This window comes from Ambystoma mexicanum, chromosome 4q (assembly GCF_040938575.1).
Source record: "Ambystoma mexicanum isolate Mex_15411 chromosome 4q, UKY_AmexF1_1, whole genome shotgun sequence".
Classification (NCBI taxonomy): domain Eukaryota; kingdom Metazoa; phylum Chordata; class Amphibia; order Caudata; family Ambystomatidae; genus Ambystoma; species Ambystoma mexicanum.
Window position 1 is genome coordinate 963233637 of NC_090928.1, and position 24263 is coordinate 963257899.

The following is a 24263-nucleotide window of genomic DNA, read 5'->3' on the forward strand; positions in this document are numbered from 1 at the left end:
AATAGTTAGCCGGACAGGAAGGATCAGCTGTGGGTTTCTTGAGAAGAGGATGCACCAGGGAGTGCTTCAGAGAGGAGGGGAAAGATCCTGAGGCAAAGGAATGGTTGCAAAAATCGGCAAGGGCTGGAGCGGGGTGTCAATGTGGTCCTTGATGGTTTTAGAGGAACAGGGATGAACCTGTTTTGACGAGGCTTTCATAGATCGGACTTGTCTAGCGACCTTGTCAGAGCAGAAAATAGGAAAGGAAGAAAGAGAAGGATGGTGGGGGGGTGGTTAACAGGGGTCTGCAAGCACAGACTGAGAGGTAATGAGGGGGGCAGGTGAGGAGAGGGTGGACAGAATGTCTTGGGCTTTTTAAATAAAGTGCAAGCCAAGGGCATTGCAGAGAGCATGGGAGGCAAGTGGAGGGGTGGAGACTGCCGCAGGGTTGGCAAGCTCCTTGCAGATTTTAAAGAGTTCGGCCGAGTTGTTAGATGCCGCAGAGACACAGGCTTAAATGTGGGCTCTCTTCTTAGTGCGGACAGAGTCGGTATTGCCTTTGGAGCAGGCGACAGGCCAGTTTGTCAGAGGATGAACAAGAAGCTCTCCATTTCCTTTCACCCGCCCTACACCTATGTTTAAGTGTAGCTAGGTCGGAGTCATACCAGGAATTGCACTTGGCTTTAGACTTCAAGTGGATCCTCATGACGGGGGCAAGAGCATCAAGAGTATCAGAGATAGAAGAGTAGAGAAGGGACAGGGTTGTGTCGGGGTGTGAGTTAGCCAGAGGAGGAGGGGGAGAGAAGGTGGCAGCGAAAGCCTCAGCTGACACACGCTTCATAGGTCGAATGTCCAGGAAAGTAAGTGGCAGTGTTGGGGTGGGGTTGGCTTGGGGCGAGGAGAGTGAGAGATGGGAGGAGAGAAGGCAGTGTCACTCAAGGAGAGAGGAGTGGTCAGAGGGATTGAGAGGGGGAGGCCAGGGGAGATAAAGACATCAAGTGTGTGTCCTGCAGAGTGCGTCGGGCCAGAGGTGAGGATAGAGAGGGAGAGGCAATCACAGAGGTGGCGAAAGAGCAGAGATGAGAGACAGGGAGAATCGAGATGGATGTTGAGGTCACCACGGAGGAGTTGATTGGTTGAGGTCAGGAGGGAGGAGGAGAGGTCAGCCCACTCAGAGAGAAAAGAGGTGATTTGCCCAGGGGGGCCGGTAGAGAGTAGCAACAGTAAGGGAGTGGCTGGGAGAGATTGAGAGCCTGCAGCAAGGCATTCAAAAGAGCAGTAAGTCTGAATCAGGGTGATAGTGGTGGGAATCCACTCAGGAAAGATCAGGGCTACGCCACTCCAGGTCGAGTGGATCTGTGTGCGGAGAGGATCTTGTAGCCCTCAGGAAGTAGAGTGTCAAAGCTCGTGACAGAGCTGGCCGTGAACCATGTCTCCGTAAGACTGAGGACATCAAGGTCCAGTTCTTCAAGGAGGTGGCAGATGTCAGAGGAGTATTTGGCCGCAGAGCGAGTGTTGAGAGTGGCAAGATGAAGAAGGTTGCCGGCCTTAAACACCTTACAGGGATGGGTACAAATCAGAGGTATGTCCTGCGGAGTTGTGGAGGTAGTCAGAGGAGGAAAATGTGGGCAAGGTAGCCAAGGAGTGTGAGGCGGGGACAGCTGGAGATGAGAGGAAGTAGATGAGGCGAGGGAAGCACCTATCGAAGAGGAGGAGAGTGGCCTGAGGACCTTGGACCATGACAGTGCCATTTAGGTAGACATTAAGGATGTGTCATGAGTAGCCAGATTCAACCCTTCTCGACTTTGTGGTCCATGATGCACCGCGGCATAAACACTGCAACTCATCCAAGATGGCCGACAAGTCAGAACAGTTGCATTCTAGCCCTTGCGTGCAGTCGCCAGCTTCCTAGAAAACCGGCATGCCCCCGCGGCTCCGCGCGTCTCAACTCTACCCCTACGAGTTACTAGACGTTGTTCGAGTTCACTCTCTGCATTGTCGTATATTTCTAACTTCTTTGTTCCTGGAACCCTCTCCATTCCAATCCTTATCTTCCGATACCTTCCTTCCAGGATTCATTGACATTTGTTCCTGGAAATCGAACGCTACCGGTTTGGAAGCCGGCTTCCACGCTGGAACCTGAGGACTCGCGTTCCAGTCTGTACAAGTCACGGTTGGTGAAAAAGAAAGAAGCCTCATCCCGTTAGAACACAAGCAAGGAGAAAAAGGTGAGAAAGAAAGAGGCTCTTGACAGATTGAGACGCCCAGAACCTGATAAGGAACCAGATATTGAAGCGGCAGTCCGAGACCTCATGCAAGGTATGCAAGAATTAACTACCGAGGTTCAAAATCTCAAAGCCAAAAATGCAGCTTTAAAACAGCTGGTCTTATCCCGGGATTCCGCAGTCAAGGAAAGCATTTTGGTAGGCGGTGTTGTGGACAAGTATGATGGATCCTCTAGGTCCATGCGATCATTCCTAGATTCATGCTTAGTGCACTTCACTTTCAAACTCTACTATTTTTCTACACCACGAGCAAAGGTCGGATTCATGATTTCTCACGGGCAATACCTTAATGTGGGCAACTCCCTTAGTTAATTCGGGAGATCTACTCTTGGATGACTACAAAGGATTTGTGGATGCCCTAAAGGCCATGTTAGTTAGAACACCTACCTGGAGGACTGCGGGGCGGTGTCATCGCTCCTGGCAGCTCTGTTCCAGATTTCGGCTCGCCGGGAGAAGGATCTCCCGACGACCAAACTGGCTGCCGTATTTCAGTCGCGGGCACGCGCATGCACTGCGGACCATGGCGGTCGACAACTTGTGTGCCAAGCCTCGTTCCCGCTTCAGCAGGGCCGCGGCGCATGCGCGGCCCGTTCTGCGCTCCAATCCTCGGCTTCATGCCGAGTAGTGTAAATTGCGCTCGAGTGCAGAGACAAATCGCTTCTTAACGCGGTTCGTTCCTGACTCGCCGCTGATTCGCCTTTTGCTTGCCCGTTCCAGTTTTGCTCCCTGGGTTTCTGTTCCTTTGCCTGCCTCCATCCAGTTCCCTCTTTTCCCGGGCCTGGGTTCCTGGTTCTCCCTGGGCTCCCTACCTTCCTGAGTGGGCTCTTCCTTTCCTGGGATCCCGTCCTCCCTGGTTTTTTCCCCTTGGGTTCCCTTTCTGTCTGCCTTGCTTGGGTACCAGTCCCTGGCCTGAATTCCTGTCTCTGTTCTCGGCTCCTTTTGGATTCCTGCTCCTGGACTGTGGTGCTTCTTCAGTTTCTACAGCTCCTTCAGTGCCCAGTTTGTGACTGTTCCCCTTGGATTCATCCTGAACAGTGTGTGCTTCCCTCTTCTCTGCAAGGATACGGAGGGTCTCCTCTTCAGTCCTAATCCAGCATACCTGAATTCTTGGATTTATTCTCAACCAGCATACCTGAATTCTTGGACTTACTCTCAACCAGCATACCTGAACTCTTGGACTTGCCTTCAACACCATTTATCTTCCCTGTCAGTGCTTGCACTGTCTTGACGTCACGTAAATCCGCAGGGAAGAGTTCTCGTTGCGTCAGGAGGTGGTTCCTGCCCATACCTGTACCATCAGGGCTGGGTTGGGGCTGTTTCCTTGCGTCACTCTTTTCATCTACCGGTCTCCTGATCAACCAGACTGGCTTCCTCATCACGGACATCCTCCGGAAATACAGGTACCTCACGGTCACGTGACACTTGCTTTAACAATGTTCGATCAACCAGAGCTTGTCTACATTGCACAAGAAAGACTTCTTGAATTTAAACAAGGGAGTCAGGATATGCTTTTTTATGTGACTCGCTTCAAACAGCTAGCTAAGGAAGCAGATTGGTCACAATAATCCAGTTTCACTCTCTTCAGAAGGGGGTAAAATGATGAAGTAAAGGGAGACTAGCCAGAGTAGCACGTCCAGGAACCTTCCAGGCCCTTATAGATCTTTCCTTGCAGATAGATTTTAGGATCCAGGAGAGAAAGGCTGAGAAAAGAAAGGTGAAAACATTCCCAAAGACAACTATTGAATACCCAAGTATCAAAGAGAGTGCTGCTCCACGTACCCTTGATCCCGAACCCATGCAACTAGGCGCCTTCAGGGGTCCAATTTCTCCACAAGAAAGGCTCTGTAGAATCGATACGGGACTCTGCATGCACTGTGCCGCTGACAAACATCTAGTTAGGGAATGTCCTATAGCACCACCCTGGCGTTCAGGAAACACCAGCTCCCGATCCTAAGCAGAGCACAGCTTCGGGAGAAAGATGCCTGCTCTGCATCCATTCCTTCCTTGAATACTACGGGACAGAACACCTTAGTGATTCTACAAACTGTCTTGACATCCACCGAGAATTAATCTTTTTCTATCCTGGCTCTCGTGGACTCCGGTGCCATGGGGATTTTCATTGATCACGAATGGGCTACCACTCATAACATCCCTAGAGAGCTCAAAGAAGTGATAAAGCCGTGGAAGGAATCGACGGTAGACCTTTGTCTTCAGGCCCCATTACTCGCCAAACAAAAGAATTGCAACTATCTATAAATAACCACCAGGAAAGGATACGATTTGACATCATAAAGGCTGCCCACTATCCCATGGTTTTAGGCATGCCCTGGTTACAGAAGCACAACCCATACATCAATTGGACAGCAGGTTCCTTGTTCCTTGGCTGAGAGTTTTGTATGTCTCACTGTCCATGTCAAAACACGTCCCGGATTCTTCCAGTAAACTCTCAGAACCACAAACCACCCTCCTTCAGCGTGTCCAACATTATCCAAGTACCGGAATCATACCAGACATACTCCGACGTGTTTTCAACATATATTGTTCAAGCTCTTCGACCCCACAGACCTGAGGACTGCGCCATAGAAACTGAGTCTTCCGCCGTGATTCCATTTGGGAGAATGTTCATATTATCCGAACCTGAAAAGAGGGCTCTACGTGATTACCTGGATACCAACTTGGCATATGGAACTATCTGGCCTTCAAAGTCTCCCGCTGGTGCCTCCTTGTTTTTTGTTCCCAAGAAAAACACAAAAGAGCTACGACCCTGTTTGGACTACCGAGGTCTTAACCAATGTACCCTCAAGGACCGCTATCCATTATCACTCATTTCTGATATATTGGAAGCTGTGCGAGGAGCTGTTATTTTCACCAAGCTCGACCGCAGGGGTGCTTACCATCTCATTCGAATTAAGGAAGGTGATGAATGGAAGACTGCCTTTTGAACCCCTTTTGGCCACTTCGAATATTTGGGCATGCCCTTCGGTCTTGCCAATGCTCCCGCGGTATTTCAATAATTCATGGACAGGGTCTTCTCAGATATGTTGTTCCTTTTTGTTATCGCATACCTGGATGATATACTGATTTATTCTAAAGATCCCCAGATCCATGAAGAGCATGTTAAGGCAGTTCTCCAACAATTACGTGAAAACAAACTCCTGGCCAAGCCTGAAAAGTGTCTATTTTATGCTCAGACTGTTCATTACCTTGGATTTGTACTCAGCCCTAATGGAATAGGAATGGATCCGGGCAAGATAGATGCCATACTTTCTTGGCCTGCGCCTACCACTGTGAAACAGATATAATCCTTCCTGGGACTTGCACATTTTTACAGAAAATTTATTCCGACATTTTCTGAAATTGTACATCCCATCTTGGCACTTCTAAAGAAGGATACACCGTTTATTTGGTCTACAGAACAAGAGAAGGCTTTTCAACAACTGAAATGAAAATTCACTAAAGGTCCAATCCTGGCTCAACCCGATACAGATCGAACCTTCCTGGTGTAAACAGACGTTTATGACTATGCCATTGGGGCAGTCGTAAAACAAGAATTTGAGGACAAGATCGAACATCCTATTGCCTACCTATCCCGCACCTTGACACCTAGTGAATGCCACTTTTCAGTCCTGGAAAAAGAGCTACTGGCCATCCGACAAGCATTCACTGACTGCTGTCATTTACTCCTGGGAGCTAAATATCCAGTGCAAGTACATACAGATTATCGAAACTTGCAAGTACTACAATCCCTGGAATGCAGAAACAGTCGCCAGGCCCGTTGGGCCTTCTTTTTCGCTCAGTACCAGTTTCAAATTAACCACCTTCCTGGAATCTATAACATTGTCGCAGATGCCTTTTCCAGACGTCCTGACTACGAATCTGCTGAGGTCAGGTCCTTTCCCAAGATGTTTCCTAAAACCGTGTTTGTGGCACAAGCTAAATTTCTTCTGGAAGACATCCATGCTCGTACCCCTTCCTCTGATCTCTGGGAAGATTACACCCAGAACAATCAATGGAACTTGAACACTAAGGATGGTTATCTCTTCAAGGAAAAACGACTAGTCATCCCTACACAAGAACTGAGAAACAAAATCATGACTCTCTGTCATGACACCTTTCATTCAGGACATCGAGGCATTACCACTACCCTTCATCTCATACAGAGGCAATTCTGGTGGCCAAGAATGATTACTGACATAAAAACCTACATCCAATCCTGTGTGCAATCAAAACAAACATGAAAATAGAACACATGCCGGTCTTCTGCATCAACCTACATTACCGACACGTCCTTGGGAGATCATCACCACGGATTTTATTGAGGAATAACCCCCATCCCGGGGATATACGACTATAATGGTTACCATTGACTTGTTTACCCATACAGCACATTTCACACCGCTGTTTAAATTACCCTCCACACTTGAACTTGCTGGGATATTTATCGAACACATATTTAGGCTCCATGGATTACCTTCCAAGATCATCTCTGATAGAGATCCTCAGTATATTTCCCAGTTCTGCAAACAACTATGCCGAATACTAGGCATTCAGCGGGCATTGTCTTCACGTTACCATCTCCAAACCAACGGGATCACCGAAAGAGTCAACCAGACTCTTGAACAGTATCTCCGCTGTTTTGCGAGCAAGGTCCAGGATGATTGGTCACTATTGATTCCTGTGGCCGAATTCGCTTACAACAATTCAGACCATTCGGCCAGCAAGACAAGTCCATTCTTCTGCAGTCAAGGATTCCATTCTTCAGTTTTACCATCAATTTTACCACATCCAACTCAGGTCCCTGCAGTTGATTCCTGGATTGAAACGTTGGTAAACGTTCACAGGGATGCCAAAGAACATCTGGAAAAGGCCAGGATAGCTGTTAAACGATCTGCAGATGCCAAGCTGAGACCTAGCCCTTCTTATTCAATAGGGGATGAAGTCTGGCTATCCTCCAAACTCCTTCCTCAACATCTACGGCCCAATAAACTGGCTCCCAAGTACTACAGACCTTTCACCATCAAAGAAATCATTAGCCCAGTGGCATATCAAGTTCAGCTCCCAGAATCTTGGAAAAGAATTCATCAGGTCTTTCACACCTCCTTATTGAAGCCATATATACAATCCAATCAGACTATTCCTAGACCTAATCCAGTGCTCATCAATGATCAGGTTGAATTCGAAGTCTCCAGGATATGTGATTCCAGATATAGACGAGGCCAACTACAATATTTGGTAGAGTGGAAGGGTTACCCCCCCAGCGAGCGTACATGGGAACCAGTCTCTAACATGAATGCTCCTCGTCTACTGCAGAGGTTTCATCGAATACACCAGAGCAAACCAGGTGGGTCCGGGCTCAGGAGGAGGCATACTGTCATGAGTAGCCGGATTCGACCCTTCTGGACTTCGTGGTCCATGATGCACCACGGCATAAACACTGCAACTCATCTAAGAAAGCCGACAAGCCAGATCCGTTGCGGTATAGCCTTTGCGTGCAGTCGCCAGCTTCCTAGAAAACCGGCACGCCCCCGCGGCTCTGCCATCTCAACTCTACCCCTACGAGTTACTAGACGTTGTTTGAGTTCGCTCTCTGCGTTGTCGTGTATTTCTATCTTCCTTCTTTGTTCCTGGAACCCTCTCCCTTCCAATCCTTACCTTCCGATACCTTCCTTCCTGGATTCATTGACATTTGTTCCTGAAATCGAACGTTACCGGCTTGGCAGCCGGCTTCCACGCTGGAACCCGAGGACTCGCGTTCCAGCCTTTACCAGTCACGGTTGGTGAAAAAGAAAGAAGCTTAATCCCGGAAGAACACAAGCAAGGAGAAAAAGGTGAGAAAGAAAGAGGCTCTTGACAGGATGACTCTGGAGGAGTCGAAAGCAGCCATGAGGACATCCCAGCGAGTGCCACCATTAATGGGAGAGGAGGAGACCTGGCAAAGCACAGAGATCATATGGGGTCCATAGATCCGGCAAAGGGACAACAAAGAGGATGTCTGTTTGGAAGAGGCACTATTATAGGTATCAGCGATAGTGAGACCAGGGTTGGAGACAAGATATCCTTTTTAAATTTCTTTTTTCCAGACTTAGTGAGAAGGGAAGGATAGTAGATAGAGAAGCAGTTGGAATAGATGGGAGAGATCGAGCGTACCATGAGTGGAAAAGGGTGGAGGCATAGGGAGGAGTAAGCAAGTAAAGCCGTATTGAACAGTCACTGGGCTAGCAGGTTACAATCAATGGCCAAAGTTAGATTAAAAAATACACTCACATTTGACTTTCAACTAGATGCAAAAATGCACTCAGGTTTGACTTTCAACTAAATGCAAAAATACACGTCCCTTTTGCTCAACAGGGTCCGGAAGCCCTGAAAATCACAATTAAAGGAATAACGAGAAGGAGCTTGCTGGAACCCTTGACCAAAAAGGAGGTTCTGATCACAAGGATTCCAAATGGGGAATCTTGGACCTGGTTAGCGAGAGCTTTAACAGAACCCATGAGAGACTAGAACGAGGGAGACCCAGCGCTTGAAGCTTTCCAAATAGGATCATGGAAACCCAGGGGCTTTGCCCATTTGTTGAGAGGGATCGATTGCAGACTGAGCAGGGTCGATATACTGTGTTTCCAGGAAACATGGATGAAAGAGACCCCTCTTTTGGACGGTTATACCGGATTTCTGAATACTGCTACAAAGGTCTCGAAAGGTAGACCCAGCTCAGGGCGACTGGCTATGGTAAAAACAACACCACGAGAAGGGTTAGAAGAATATTCATCCTAATGAAAAAATAGTCCATAGGCGCCCCTCTGCGAGAACGAACACGACTAAATGATCTGTTCTTTGGGAAGGTACCCACTTGAGAGTCCACAGCCACACTTAAGCTCACTGTACCTTTCACAGAAGGGAAATATCCATTTGCATATCAGTCTTTGTCCTGCCCACAAACACAAAAATAGCCTAGAGCACACATAGCAAAAATGCTTAGGAGTGGGTAAAAGAGTCTCACTCTTAGCAGGAGAAAAGAAACAAACCCTTCAAATCCAGGAAAACTGCTGGGGCACTCTATTGGTAAGGGAAATTAGCCATAGAATGAGAATTCTCCCTAACACAGTCCAGCACCGAAATGCTATGGCAATTCTCTTCTAAACAAGAGTACCAACAGCAACCCCATACACGTGTTTCAGCCTTGTTGGGCCTCATCAGTGAGGTGGAGCTGTGCCTCTCTGAGCACAGTGAGCAAGAGGTCCATGTCTGGATGACCCTAGGAAACTTGGGGTCTCAATATCACATCATCAAGCTGAAAACAGAAGGCATGAATGACTGGGTTTTGAATGGATGGAGTTCTAAATGCCTAGAAATTCTGGCTCAACTGGGGCTCACAGTGAAAACACTGTGTGACAATCCTCTCAGGGTTAAGAGTGCTGTGGACAGCTGACTAGTCAGAAACGGAAGCAAAGAGATCTGCTTCAAGGTTTCATACCCTATCAAGAACCCTGACTAACCTCACTAATGTTACGCTGGAATAGTTGAGCAAATCCCTGAATTCTCGTTTTCGAGACTTGTTTTTGAGATTTCGCTTAAATGTGTTACACAGAAGATCTGTACTATGTCGCTATGCAAGAAAAATAAAGGACAAAATTTGCTGACTTTGCAATCATCGTGAGGAAACACTACATACTCTTACGTCCCATCCACGTTCCTCCATACTGTATGGGCGTCCCTCGTGAGGGACGGGCGACAAGAGCCTTTTTCACAAGAAAAATCTTCTTCCCCTCTAAATTTAGAGGCGCGCGGGGGCACGGTGCTGGGAGCACGCACTCGCCTGACTCCGCCCACCGGTGCCACTCTGCAGTCCACTTTTCCGTGTCGACGAGAACAGGCCGAATTCACCAGCGCTCCTGGGTTTGGCTTTGGCCATGTAATACCACCCGCTCTTCCACGGATATTCTTCTATCTTTTTCTTTTCAATAGGTGCTTGGTCCTCCGACGCCACACTCCTCCCTGGTGCAAGTCGACTTCAGCGGGCTTCAGCAGGGGTCCAGCCTGCGAGGGTCTCTTCCCCACGTCCGACCCCCATACTCTCTGCCTCCGCTGCCATGGCCCCGTCCACAGCTGCGACGGTTGCTCCTTGTGCGACGCGCTCACGCCACGTGCACTGAAGAACTGGCTAGCTAGGTGGAGGTAGCTCTTCCAGAGCCTCCGGAGGACCTGAAGGACTTCGTCACTCGAGGTTGAAGGTAAGACATCTATTTACCATCGCACCCCGTAAAGGGGACTCCTTCCCAAGGAAGCGCCCGACCGGGAGAACCTTTCGGGTTCTTACACACATACCGAGTCTAGCCCAGCTACCGGCCGCACGGGAGGGTCTCCGGATCCTTCCGGTGTCAGTGCTGAGGGACCACACGGTTCTTTTACTGGGATTACTCCTGAGGGGCAACGCCCTAGTACCGGCATCATGGCCGAGGGGGCGCCTTCACGCAGCACTACCAGCAGTTCTGCCGAGGGCAATACACCTTCCAGCTCACAGCCTGAGGTGCAGGATAGGCCTTATGTTCCAACACCAAGCGTCTTGGACGGGGCTGGTTCCAGCAAACCAGGCACCACGACTTCAGCACGTGGGACGCAGCTCGACAAAATGGCAGCCGCGCCAGCCAAGATGGCCGCACGTCCGATACCCCCTCTGGCAGAGCGGGTGGAGGAACGAGTCACAAGATGGGACTGGTGCCAACCAGGTGCTTGACCTACAGTTTATCCATCAGCGGCACAAGGCAGGTACCCCTGCACCCCAGGTAAAGTGTGCCCCGGCCCCAGCAGCTGTTAGCCACTCTGTCAATATCACCTGCCACCTCTACAGCCTCCGAAGACAGGTTCTTTGGAAGGTTCCGAGGGCTGATGTGAACTCCCCGGATGGGGGCCATCCTCTGTGATGCCATCAGGTACATGATCCCCCAGGTCACCCCACCTGCTGCCATAGTCATTCCTCCTATGGCTCCGGTGCCACAGGTCCCAGCGGAACCACTGCTGCCCCAGCCGTTTCCGGCTTCCCTGCCTCCCACAGTACAGGCGGTTCCACACCAGCCACAGGCTCCATTGTCCACAACGCAGCCCACGCGCCCAGCACTCCTCCACCAGTTCCGTATCCTCTGGACACTGACGAAGAGGAGGACACCGACATGCCATCTTCAGCCAGGACTTTCCACAAACGCCTTGGAGGTTTGACAAACTATTTGGACCTTCCTCAGACCGAGGTAGAGCAGCCCGAGGAGGGGTTCTTGGCAGAAGTCCTTACTCTAAGACCCCCTACCAAAGACGTAGTTGCCTTGGCCAAGAAGGGGTGGCTCAAGCCGCGCTCGACCCAACCTGTCAATCGGCGGCGCCTAGATGCCAAGTATAGGCACATGGAGGGTGATACTCTCTTGCTTTCGGCGCATCCTCAACCACACTCTTCCGTGATTGCTGCAGCTTCACTCTATTCTAAGCCTCAGTCGTCCTCCCCCACCTCATCCTCAACGCTGTTAGGGAAGGAGGCCACCCCGTCCTCGACGCTGCTAGGCAAGGAGATCTTGAAGGCATATGGAAAAAAGCTGTACTCCAACGCCTCCTTGAATCACAGAACTTCCAGCAAAGAGCCAAGCGCGCTTCAGGCCTGGCCTCGGAGAAGCCAAGCTGGAAGTGCAGGACATCATGGAGTCCACCGTGGCCCACATAGATACCACTGGACGGACCATCTGCATTGCCATGGACATGAGGAGGACTGCCTGGATCCGGGCTACTAAGTTAATCCCGATGTGCAGGAACGCATATTGGACCTTCCATTCGAGGGTAGTGTCCTCTCTACTCCATCACAGGTGAGGAATTTGATGAAAAGAACAGCTCGCACCGTGAGGTCTTTATCTATTCTTGCGAAGGCCACTCCCAAGGCCTACACCTAGTCGCAGCAATGGACAAGTGGCAGGCGTTTGGTGTGTTCCGGGGCTTCAAAGAACAGAGGTCCAGGCAACCTGATCATTCTCTCAGTCAGCACCGGAGGAAACAACAAAAGTGGGCGGGCAAGGGGTCTTTCCATTTCCCCTCCTCCGCAACAGCCTCAGAGGGAAAGAAGGCATGACACACCTCTGCGGGTCCACGTGTCTCTGGTGGGGGGTGGGGGCTTAGGCTTGCCTTTCACATGCAAATTTGGTGCCAGTATTTTTCGGACCCTTGGATCCTCTCCTTAGTCTCCACGGGGTACCGCCTACCGGTACCTTCCTCTCCTCACTCCTCCCCTCCTCTCCCACATATTGGGACAACAACTCGGCTGGCGGAGATCCAGTCGCTCGTTGAGAGCCAGGCTGTGGAAGAAGTCCCAACGAGTATTGGGCTTCTATTCCAGGATTTTCACCATACAGAAAGAACCAGGCTGGCCTCCCTCTGCAAAAATTCAAGATGGTTAAGCCAACACAATACTGGACAGGGGAGACTGGATGTGCTCCCTGTATCTGAAGGACACTTATACACGTCGTTCCTTACTGCTCGGCAGGATCAGGGGCTGCCATTTCCGATACAAGATGCTACCCTTTGGCCTCAACTCGGCGCCCAGGGTAGGTATCAGGTTAATGAATGCAGTGGCAGCCCTTTTCAGGGCCCAGGTCCACCACGTCTACCCATACCTGGATGACTGGCACGTTTGGGCCACCTCTCCGGAAGCGGTTCACCGTACCGCTTCCGCACTGATGAACACCATGACCTGGGGTTCACTATCAATCTCAAGAAATCTCGGCTGCAGCCCACGCAGAACCTGACCTTCTTGGGCCTCACCTGGGACACGAGCTCCGTGAGTCTTTGCCTCGGAGGACAAGATTGCAGCCATCATGAGAGCTCACTTCCTCTGCAGGCCGGTAACTTCGGCCTTGTGGTACCAACACCTATTGGGTCTTAGGGCAGCGGTCCTATTGGTCGTACCCCACACGAGGCTCAGGATGTGGAAATTACAGCTGCACTTCGCAGCCGCATGGAATCAGGAGAAGGGCTCCCAAGCGGAGCCAGTCAACGCTCCTCCCTTTCTCCAATCGGACCTCCAGCGGTGGTCTGCGGACTGCAACCTGCGGCAGTGCAAGCATTTCCGACAGCCGGCCCCTCAGGTCACAGTCACTACAGACTCTTCCCTAGAGGGTTTGGGAGTCCCCTGGACAACCAAAGTGTCCAGGGAGTCTGGACTCAGCAGGAGTCCCACATCAATTGGCTAGAATTGAAAGCCATATGGCTGTATTTCAAGGCCTTTCTCCCTATTATCGTGGCCAAGACGGTTCTTATCCAGACAGACAACCCCACCAGCATGTGCTAAGTCAACAAGCAGGGGGGTACCATATCCCCTCCGCTGTGCAACCTAGCAGTCATCATGTGGGAATGGGCTCTGGAGAACAACATCTACCTAATGGCTGTCCACCTCCTGGAGGAATCCAACCTGGAAGCGGACAGGCTCGGCAGACGGGGCAGACAATTACAAGCTCCTTGCCCAGCAGGGGGGGCAGAGTACTCCACCCTGCTCCTCACAAACTAGCCCTTGCAGCGTGGTTCCTGAGCAGGTCACGCTGAAACACTTGAACCTGTCTCAGGCTTAACTAGAGTTCATCCAGGACGCTAGAAGCAAGGCTACTAGGTGCCAGTATAGGGCTATATGGTCTAGATTCTGCCATTGCGTGGACTCTAGGGAGATCGACCCTCTTAAGTGCACCTTGGACGACATGCTCTCCTCCGCACACCTCGTCCACTCCGGCGTACAGATGGATACATGCCGCACCTATCTGGCAGCCATAGGGGCTTACAGGAATTCGGAGGAGTGCCTCTTCTCCTCCAACCCGATGGTCGAGCGACGTCTGGCGGACCTCCACAGGCTTTACCCACCTATAAAGAAACCACACCCTCTGCAGTACCTTAATGTCGTGTTGGGCACCTAGGTGCACAAACCTTTTGAGCCAATGGTGCCCGCGGACATCAGGCTGGTCACCGTAAAGACAGCCCTGCTTGTGGTTCTCACCTCAGTTCGCAGAGTCAGCGAGATCCAGGCTCTGGTGGCTTCAGAGCCCTACACTACCTTTCACAAGGACAAGGTCGTCCTGCGAACGCACCCTGCATTCCTACCCAAGGTGACCTCCTCCTTCTATCTCAACGAGGAGATAGTCTTACCCACTTTCTTCACTGACCCCAAGGAGGAGCCTCAGACGGTCTGGCATCATCTGGATGTCAGACGCGCTCTGAAATACTACCTGGACCAGGACCAAGGACTTCCGCAGTCGGACGCCTTGTTTGTCACTCTTGGTGGGTCAGGGCCCGGTTACCAGGCCTCCAAGGCCTCCAGAGCAAGGTGGATGGTCGCGGCCATCCGGGAGGCCTATGAGGGGCAGCACAAACATGTGCCAGCTAACTTCCATGCCCATGCGGTCAGAGCCAAGGCCATGGCCATCGCGTTCCAACTGCATGTGCCATGGCAGGTCATCATCAGGGCGGCTACCGTGGCCACCCCTATGGCTTTCTGTAAGCTCTACTGTTTGGACGCCACCTCTAGGTCAGACGCAGCATTCGGACAGGCGGTTCTAAGAAACCTTTTTTTTTAAGGAGGGTCTCCTCTCCACCCTGGGGCTACATTCAGTTGTAATCGCCCATACAGTATGGAGGAAAGGGGATAGGACTTAAGAGTAATTAATAGTTACTCACCGTAGTGACTAACATACTCTTAGTCCATAGTCCCCTTTCCTCCATACGTCCCACCATCCTCCTCCCTAATAATACTGGTGGCATTATGCAATGCTGAATATTGTCGACGTGTCATTGGGGACTGAGGAATGGCACCAGTGGGCAGAGTCAGGCGAGCGCATGCTCCCTGGGCCGTGCCCCTGTGCACCTCTAAATTTAAAGGGGAAGAAGAATATTTTTCTGATGAAAAATGTTCTGTCTTCTGTCCCTGACGAGGGACGCCCATACAGTATGGAGGAAAGGGGACTATGGACTAAGAGTACGTTAGTCACTACATTGAGTAACTATTCATTTATGTAATCCTCTTTTGCCCAGAGCTAAGAATGGAGAGAACTTTACTCTTATATGAGAAAATGGAGAACATAGCAGGCACAGGCGCAGAACTTTGGTGGGAGAGTCTGTATGGGGATGTAAGCCCGGCTACAACCAGATGCCTGGTGGCATTTTTAGAGAGAATTTTCATAAAGAAATCCAGGGATCACCTCCTGTATTCAAAGCCATATAACGAGGATCCTATAAGAAATGAAGACACTATTAGGGAAAGAAAAATGGACCTTGAGAAAGGAACAATTAAGGATGGGGAGGGGACTAAGGGGAAGTGGGCTACAGCAGGGTTGAAAAGAGATATCAGAATACTGTGGAGCATTCGCTAGGGGGAGTGACCCCCGGTCCTAATATCCAGGACCAGCTAGGGCAACGGCCCTGTTGGTCGTGCTGAACTGGCTGTGATTTCCCCGCTGTTGTGTTCTTGTTTCCTCTTGTTTTCTTTTGCCCTGCCCTTTGTTACCTCTCGGTTCTATACCAGCTTCTCCGTGGGTCCCCTCCAGGTTCTTTTGCTTTTATTGTTTCTATTTTTTTTCTCCATTGTATGGACTTTTAAATGAATGGATGTATAGCATTTATCTTTTATTTTGCTCCTTGTAAATTGTTTGATATACAAAAGTTTTGTGCTGAAAACTATATGTTTAATAAAAAAATAGTGAAGTTTGCTTTTGGATGTGACTTTACTGGGGGCTCCAGTACTTGCTCTGGCCTTCTATCTCATCCATGGTTCTAAGGAACTTTTAGGGGTCTGTCATGTGAAAAAGGATATCATTGAATGGATGAATGATTTTGAGTTTACTTCTGAAGGTACAGCATGTGAGAACTTATCATGTTGCCTAACTTATAAGAGTGAATGCAGTGCTTTGATTGGAATTTGGATGATATGGCGGATTATACCAAAGTGAAGAAGGCTCTCATGCTCAAGTTTGGGAAGACTATGTTGCAATATTTTAAGAAGTAAGAGACCATATGAAGAATAACCATGTAACATGGTTACCTTTTTGACTGACTACCCTTAAGAGCTTGTCTGGATGGGTTGCTGGTCAGAAAGTAACCACTTTTAAAAGCATGGTCATTTTCTTACCCCTAACCATCACAGATAATTTACAACAATTGTAAGTCAACTACAGGTGGACCATTCAGTTTGGTTTAGTATTCCCCTGTGAGGGCAAAAAAACCTACTGCACCACACTCGAGGGTGCTGCTTAGGCATTGGAGATACAATTATTCCAAGATGAAGACAGTGGCCATACTGAAAGGAGCTGGAGAAGAGTTCCCCAATAGTTTCACGAGAGGGTTGCATCGGAATCATTTAAGCAACACAAAATCCTAGCTGACAATGTAAGACTGACAGGGGTGATGCAAACCACATTGATTGACTGCGCTCTATTGGTTTTCTGGGGTACCAGTGGGGATCGGTTGTTGGGGTCCCCCAAAGCCGCACTCACTTGGCTTCAGAATGACAGCATATACAGAGTTTTGACCTGTGGTGTATGCCCCTTGCAATCATGCAACTATGTATGTCCTTTCATGCCCTTGTTGTTAATCTTTTTTTTATTGTTTATTTTTTGTTGAATGTGGTAGCTGTTATGAGAGAATCATTGGTTTCAGTACATTTCTGTTGCTGTGTAAGCTTGACCTTTGCCTATTTTTAGCTACATAGATTGCTTTCTCATTTGACTGTTATGACTGCATGCAAATTTCATGATCATTAAAGATTGATATTCAAACAATTAACATAAGGGGTCTAAACTACCCTAATAAGAGAGTGTAGCTCTTGCACAGATGTAGAGGGGATCAGTTGGATATTGTGTGTCTGGAGGAGACACACCTAGTTAGAGCTGATATTGGGCAACCTAATACTTTCCAACACAATTTGTTGCTACAGCTAAACAAAAAGAGAGGTGTGTGTCTTGTTAGGCCAGAACATTCACTTCTCTCTTGAAATAGGAGATTCCTTGTTTATTAAGCAAAATAAATAGCACCCTCTTTACAATTTCTTCGATCTGTATTCCCAAAACAGCACAAAATTATTTTCTTGTGCGCATCTTAATGAAGTTGGTACTTTTTGCTGAAGGACACATTATTGTGAAAGTATATTTTGATATGACTTAGATCCTGACCGTGACACCTCTAAAGGATTACACAATGGGTCATGTCATGTCTCACATGTTACTCTTTCCTTAATTAAGGATACTTGTTTGATGGCTTCCTGGAGACCGGCACATTCAAATGATACGGAATACATGTTTTAATCCCACGTACACTAAACTTTTCCTAGAATTGATTACATGTTCATGGTGACCTGTGATCCTCCCAAAATCTTGGCCTGCCTTCTTATATGGCCAGGGAAAGGCAGATGCTTTCTGATCACCGAACCTGGGGATGGTGCTCTGTGGGAGGATCACATTGGGGGCGCAGCGGAACAGACCCAGAGGATGGAGAAACGCCCTTGTTTCATTTTCCATGAAACCCCAATCTCTTAATGGCTTACTGCAAATTTGAAAAGGATATAGAAACTAACTTTGTTGAAAGGGACCTTAAGTTCCATAATTCCCACAGTACTGGGACGAGGAAAAGTGATGCAGAGGAACACTGCTGTAGGAGTGTAAAGATGACTTACACGTGAGGGAGACTGGGAGACTTAAAATGCCCCCCTCAGGTGCAGGCGGTCGAGCAGCAGGCGAGGAGAAAGCAGTGTGGGTCATGTATGCAGCTGAAGGGTAAGCTATAGGCGAGAAAAGGCGCCATGACCAGGGAGAACCCAGTAGCAGTGACGGGTCCTGAGAGGGTCTTTGCCTCAAGTTCTCCCTGTTGCAGAGGTCGGGCAGCAGGAAGCATGTGAAGACAATGGTTGCCCATTGAAAATCCGTTATGCAGAGGTCGCACAGCGGGAAGCAGAAGCACCGAGGGAAGTGAACCCTCACCAAAGGTTCCAGGTGGCTGGGTTGCACCTGAATCTCCTTTGCATCAGATCCTCCAAGTTCAAGTGGCATGAGTGGAGCGGGCCAGAAGAAGCTGTTTGCCTGACTGCAGGAAGCCACAACACCCGTGAACACCAAACGTAGCTGGAGCGAGCGACCTAGCGGTGAGTTCACGTTGTGCGAGTGACTCCGGAGCGCTCCAATGCTGTCCGCGTGTTCTCAGCAGGCAGATTTGCTTGCATGCGATTGAAAGAAGTCCCATTTACAATTCTCAATACCGAACTGTTCAAAGGCAACGAAAGGTACTTTGGTTGAAGCAGAATGACTATGCAAGCGTGTGAGTTGGTGGAAGGCCCAAAAAACCCTTGGGAAAGGTTTGTTAAAACCAAAAGGATATCAGCAATACCCAAGCCAAGCGTGTTTAAGACCTCAACAATATCAGTACCATAAATGTTTTTTAAGGTGAGAGGTGAACATTGTAGAACCCAAGAACTGTCAGACTTGCTATTCATATGTTGTGAAGTCTAGATCACCAATTGACATAAGCACACATTGCCAAAGCCAAGACAGAAGTAGAGTGATACCATATCCTGGTCACTATTCATTTGTTGGTGTAGAGGAGAAAGAACGGTGGCAAACAGGCTGCCCTTCTGGAGACGATTATCCAGAGGGAGAGAAGAATAGTTGCCAAGGAATCTTAAAGAGCACTCATTTGGTTGCTCGTTTCCCTGAGATTGCTTTAAAGGATTAATATCACAGAAACCTTGTGAAAATGTTGTTGTTTTAAGTTGAAAGTTACCACTGAAGCACACTTTGTTATTTTGTGAATCATTTAGCGGGCAGGCGAGTATACCTGTAAAACAAAGTTGGGGAAGTAGAAGGCCTGGTACAGGTGTCAACCAGGTAATAGTAGATAGAGTGCTGAACTGTGGTTCTGACTGTAACGCTCACCCGACTCCCACGGAGGCGCTGGTCTAGTCTGGGTTGCTGTGTCCTCTTCGAGCGTGATACGCAGAACTCGGAACACCGACTGAACAGGACCCTCAAATCTTGCTCGTCTGGCCCGTAGGAATATCCTTCTGCAGATGAGAAAGGGGATTAACAGTTTGCAGAATAGTGTGCTTGCTCCCCCTTCCCCCCTTCGTTCTTCTCTAACTTCCTCCGAAATCCCTGGTTGAAGCTCACCTTATGGTTTGAAAGGATGAACTCTCCATCCTGCTTCTGGTGCAGGGGCGCGTGTTTGTCCAGTTACTTCACTGGTTTTCAGAATGGCGCTGGCAAAATCCACTTGACTTTTCCGAGCAGAACGCCGTAAGTATGAAGATTACAAAAGTTCAAGTGTTGAGCCTTCTTTTCTGTTGCCTTCCTAACCTGTGATCTGTCCTTTATTTCAGGTGCAGAATGAAGGCGATGCGTTGAGGGATTGAATTGCCGATGGTAAACTCAGGTGAGTTAGCGATGGGGGCGACCCCTCTTAATGTCTTTATATTCCTCCAGTAATGTCTTTTGTCCTTTCCCCATAGGGGCCAGGGTGTGGTACCTGCCAACGAAGCGGCGCTGACCCGAAATGAGGAATGGTCCACCAACAGAAGACCAGTAAGTGTTATGGCGGAAAATTAGGCTTTCCTCATATGTTCCTTCTGCTCACCTTTTGTCTCTTCTTCTCTCCCCTAGGCGCAGAGATGTGGCGACCGGAGCAGACAGTGGCGGTGGAGCCAGAAGAACTCTCAAGGACAGGTGAGTGAAGCGCGGCGCTGCAGCGAGCAACGCAGTGCTTTTAAATGACAGTCTTTTCTCAGGAACGCTGGCGTGAAGGTTCCGGATGCAGGTAAGAAGTTTGATAAAATTCTTGGTTTTCACCTTTCTCTTCTCTTCTTTCCTTACAGGTGTTCCAGGATCGAGGCGGGCGTGGCTGGAGACCAGATGCAGGAGCAGACACGGTGAGCGTTCAGCTGCTTGGATGCAGAACAACGCGAAGCGTGAGCTACTGTCTGGGCGTGGCTTAAATAGCCCCCAAAGTAGTTCCAGGTAAGTATCCTTCCCTGGCCACGCCCGAGTGGCAAAATAGTCCCAATGAAAAAATAGTCCCTTTCAGGTCTCAGGGAGGCCTGTATCTTGCAGCATGGTCTGCATCAGGTAAGTGCACCAAACACCTTCCTTTATGAGCCTGGTGCCTATGCCGCCAGGACAGAGTCCAAAGAGCCCCTATAAGGGGCCGCTGGGCTGGGCCTGGCTTGGTGCTCCGGGGGTAGGCATCATGACACTGACCAAGACAACTCATTTAAATTTGCTGTGTAGAAGGCACTGTTTCTGGCAAGTCAACCTGACCAAGCCAATTGTTGTTTAAACCTGTTCTTACTCCCGTAGGAGTTGGAACACACTAATTCATTTGAAATCAAAGTTGTGGCAAATCATCCCGATAAAGAAAGTTGTTGGTTACTTGAAGAAGATGAACATAAAACCTGTTCTTATTCCCAAAGTAGTTGGAACATATTGGGCCTCATTACGAGTTTGGAGGTAGCCATGCCGTTTTTAGCGGCATGGCTACCACCAAATTCGGGTCCGGGTACCGGAAAATGGGATTTACCGGGCCATTCTGATATTTGCAGGCCTCGGTAAATCCCATTTTCGGGACCCAGACCCGGTACGTCCCCATTCCCGTTTGAGGCACCATAGGGTTCAATGTTAATGGGGAGGATGGGTCCGTTGTTAGCATCCTGGTCTGCTCTCGGGTGCCGGTATGCACGTCTGGTGAGACCAGACATGCATGCCGCCACCCGCAAGCAAACTCGTAATGTGGCGGCCCGGCATGAACGGTGCCGTACCTTACCGGCACTGTTCATACCGCGGCTGCCAGGGTCATAATGAGGCCCATTATTTCTTGCAGTACATTGTGGATACACCAGAACTTTTGTTATCTATTTTGAATACTCAAGAACTGTGTTGGAACTTTGTAGAATATCTTGCTCAGACCTGGGGAAGGGGAAGTCACCCAGTTAGTTTATGAGAAGAGACAGGGTCCATATTGTGAATGTGGTTGTATGTTATATATAGTTGCTGAATTGAACTACCATCAATTTACTTATTGTTTTATTGAATGTACAAGTGTGAGGGACAGATATCCTTCTGTTAGAATGTTTCCTTTAGGTTATTTTAGGCAAGGAAATCTTTATCAGGGTAGGGATAGTGAGGTGTTTATCCAAACATTTTATTTAAGAAAATGGCTAAGGTTGAAAACTCTCTACAAAGTTGTCCGCCCCACTTTTCTAACCCTTCACAGACCACTCGTTTGCCAAACACCTCTAATGTTGCTATTAACACTATTAACCTCTCAGACCATCACAGGGTGCAATTGTTGCTAGTTTTAGGGCAATCTTTTGACAGACCTACAAACTGGAAGCTTAACCCTAGCCTCTTAAGGGCCCCCATCATTAGGGAAGAGATTAAAAACAGAAATCCAGGATTCTTTTCATCATAATTCAACATATACATCTAGGGCCATGTTGATTGCTAAATCCTCTAATCTGAATAAAATCCGCAGGCATGAATTTAGCACCCTTATGGGAGAACTGAGGAAGCTAGACCCAGCAAATAGGACCACCAGCTCTCTTAAAATATAGCATAAACTTCAACACACACATTCAGATCAACTTCATAAATGGCCTCTATTCTAAGAACTAAACAGACATATTACACATTTGGAGATAAGCCAGAGAAAACTCTGGCTTGAAAATTGAAGACCAAAATAATAATAGCAGAAGAAATACTGGAAATTAATGTTGAAGCGGATACCTCTAGACATTCACATTTCTTTAAGGTTCTGGAGTTTGCACGCAATTATAACATTCTCTACTCCTCCAAGTACTCTGAATTGACCCAAATTGATCACTATTTAGAATCATGTCCCCTTCTTAGCAACTCAGAGTAACAAAGAGAAATCCCAGATGTGGGTATAAAGAAGGAAGAGATCTTTTCTCAAACTCTTGAGGCGGAAATCAGTGAAACCTTTAGCATGGAAGTGCCGTCTCCCCTATTTGAATTATCTTTCCATATGTGGTCAGAGAGGCTCTTTGCATACAATGTATGAAGCTATAATCTTGTTGATCCACAAACAAGGATGAGACTCTAAACTCTGCTGCTCATGATATCGCCCCATTGCGGTTTTAAACATGGAAACACAAATATATGATAACATTCTGGCCTCCTGGCTAGAGAGGATCCTACCAGGTATATTGGGATTGGAATACTCTTGCTTTGTCTTGGGGAGGCTGGCTCTTGGTAACGTGAGGCAACTGCCAGATTTTTTAGATCTAGACCACACTACGAGGACACCTGTGATACATGCGGAAAAGGCCTTCAACCATGTTGAATGGCCTTTTCTAAGAGCAGTGATTATAAGATACAAGTTCAGATTTATTAGAGGGGTGTTGCTATATTCTCAACTCCATCTGTGAGAGTTTTGTTGAATAGCTTCATTTCGGAAAGCTTTTCCTAAACAAGAGGGACTGTGCAGAGGTGCCCGCTATCTCCCATCCACTTCACCATCATGGTTGACTCCCCTGGTGCTAACAAAGCATCAAACTCAATCTGCAGTTTCAATTATGCAAGTACTTTTCATGAATGGGCCATGTATGCAGGCGACCTTATCACATTTTTAACTCATGTAACCACCTAATTTCCGCCACTTTTGCGCACCTTCCAAGAAGTATCTGGTTTCAAGATCAATCTGGATAAATGTGAAGCATTACATTTGCACTTGCAATCTGAACAAATCGCTATATTGCGTAAAATCACTCTTCCAATGGGCACGGGACCCACCACTTTTTAGGCATTTCAATTACTTCTCACAATTCTACCGTACACCAGGCAAACTACCCTGGGTTTGTTTCAAGCTATTGGAACAGAATGTAAGAAATTGAATAACCTGGACCTTTCCTGGCTTGGAGGAATAGCGTCCAGAAAATTGAGCATCCTCCAATTGATGTTATATTACTTGCAGGCACTTCCTATACAAGTACGTAGGACCACTCTCAATCAAGTTCACCAAGATATATTGTATCCTTTATTAGAAAGGGATCCCTTCATAGAATTTCAAGCACCACACTTTATCGTACCAGAAATTCAGGGATCTTGTTCTTAATCCTCAAAAGCTATTTTTAGGCCACTCAATTTAGAGTTTATAGGAAATGGGTAGATTAATTTATACGAAAGGGATGAAAATGGCAGAAGATGATGTAGTTCGAAAACCCTGGAGGTATATGCCCTGGTTTCCATATAGAAACGACACATTGCAATGTATGAACTTCCCCCTATTAAGACCACAATGTTAGCTTAAGACTCAGTCAAAAAAAGGGTTAGGTTTAACTACCTTCCAAGGTCTGGTTACCAACATTCGCTTTAAAACAGAATTTACACCAGTTTATGATGGGCAACCATTTCCTTCCTGGAACAAGGTGGGGGGGTGCATATTCTTAGCTCACTTCTTCTCTAAGGGTCTATTTCATCCTTTGATTCATTCAAGACTATGTTTGGCATCTCAGAGAATATTCGTCACTGGGATCTCCAAAACCATAATAAAGCAGCAGCAAATCGCCTCCTGGCCTTGCCCCATATACAAAGGCTGGGCCTAGAGACCTAGGCACTGAATTATCGGAAGAGATCTTGTCTAAAATCTGGGGGTGGTCTCAGAGGTCTTCCACAAGTGCTCAAAGCTCTGAAAGGGGCTTCTTTAAAGTGATTTGTAGATGCTACCTGACTCCAGAGGGAATTAGATGTATGTGCAGATATGAATCTGGTCCTCGCTGGCAAGGCTGGAACATGACTGAATATTTGGTGGAGTTGTCCCAAACTTGTCACTTATTGGAAGGATGGGCTCAGGATGCACTTGGCTGCATAAATACCCTCACAAGCCTCATACTGCCCTTTTTGGTAGAAACCTGCTTGTTGGTACACAGTGAGATATGTAATGAATCTGGTTATGTTGCTACCAAACACATTTGTTCGACTATGCTTTAGTTTCCTAGGATAC

At 48.2% G+C, this 24263-nt stretch overlaps 1 protein-coding gene across 2 annotated transcripts in view; it reads left to right on the forward strand.

Annotated features, from left to right (window-relative positions):
• The window catches only part of RCOR3 (REST corepressor 3), a 1149883-nt gene that overhangs the window by 462817 nt on the left and 662803 nt on the right, over positions 1-24263 (forward strand). The gene's annotated exons all lie outside the window — the stretch shown is intronic.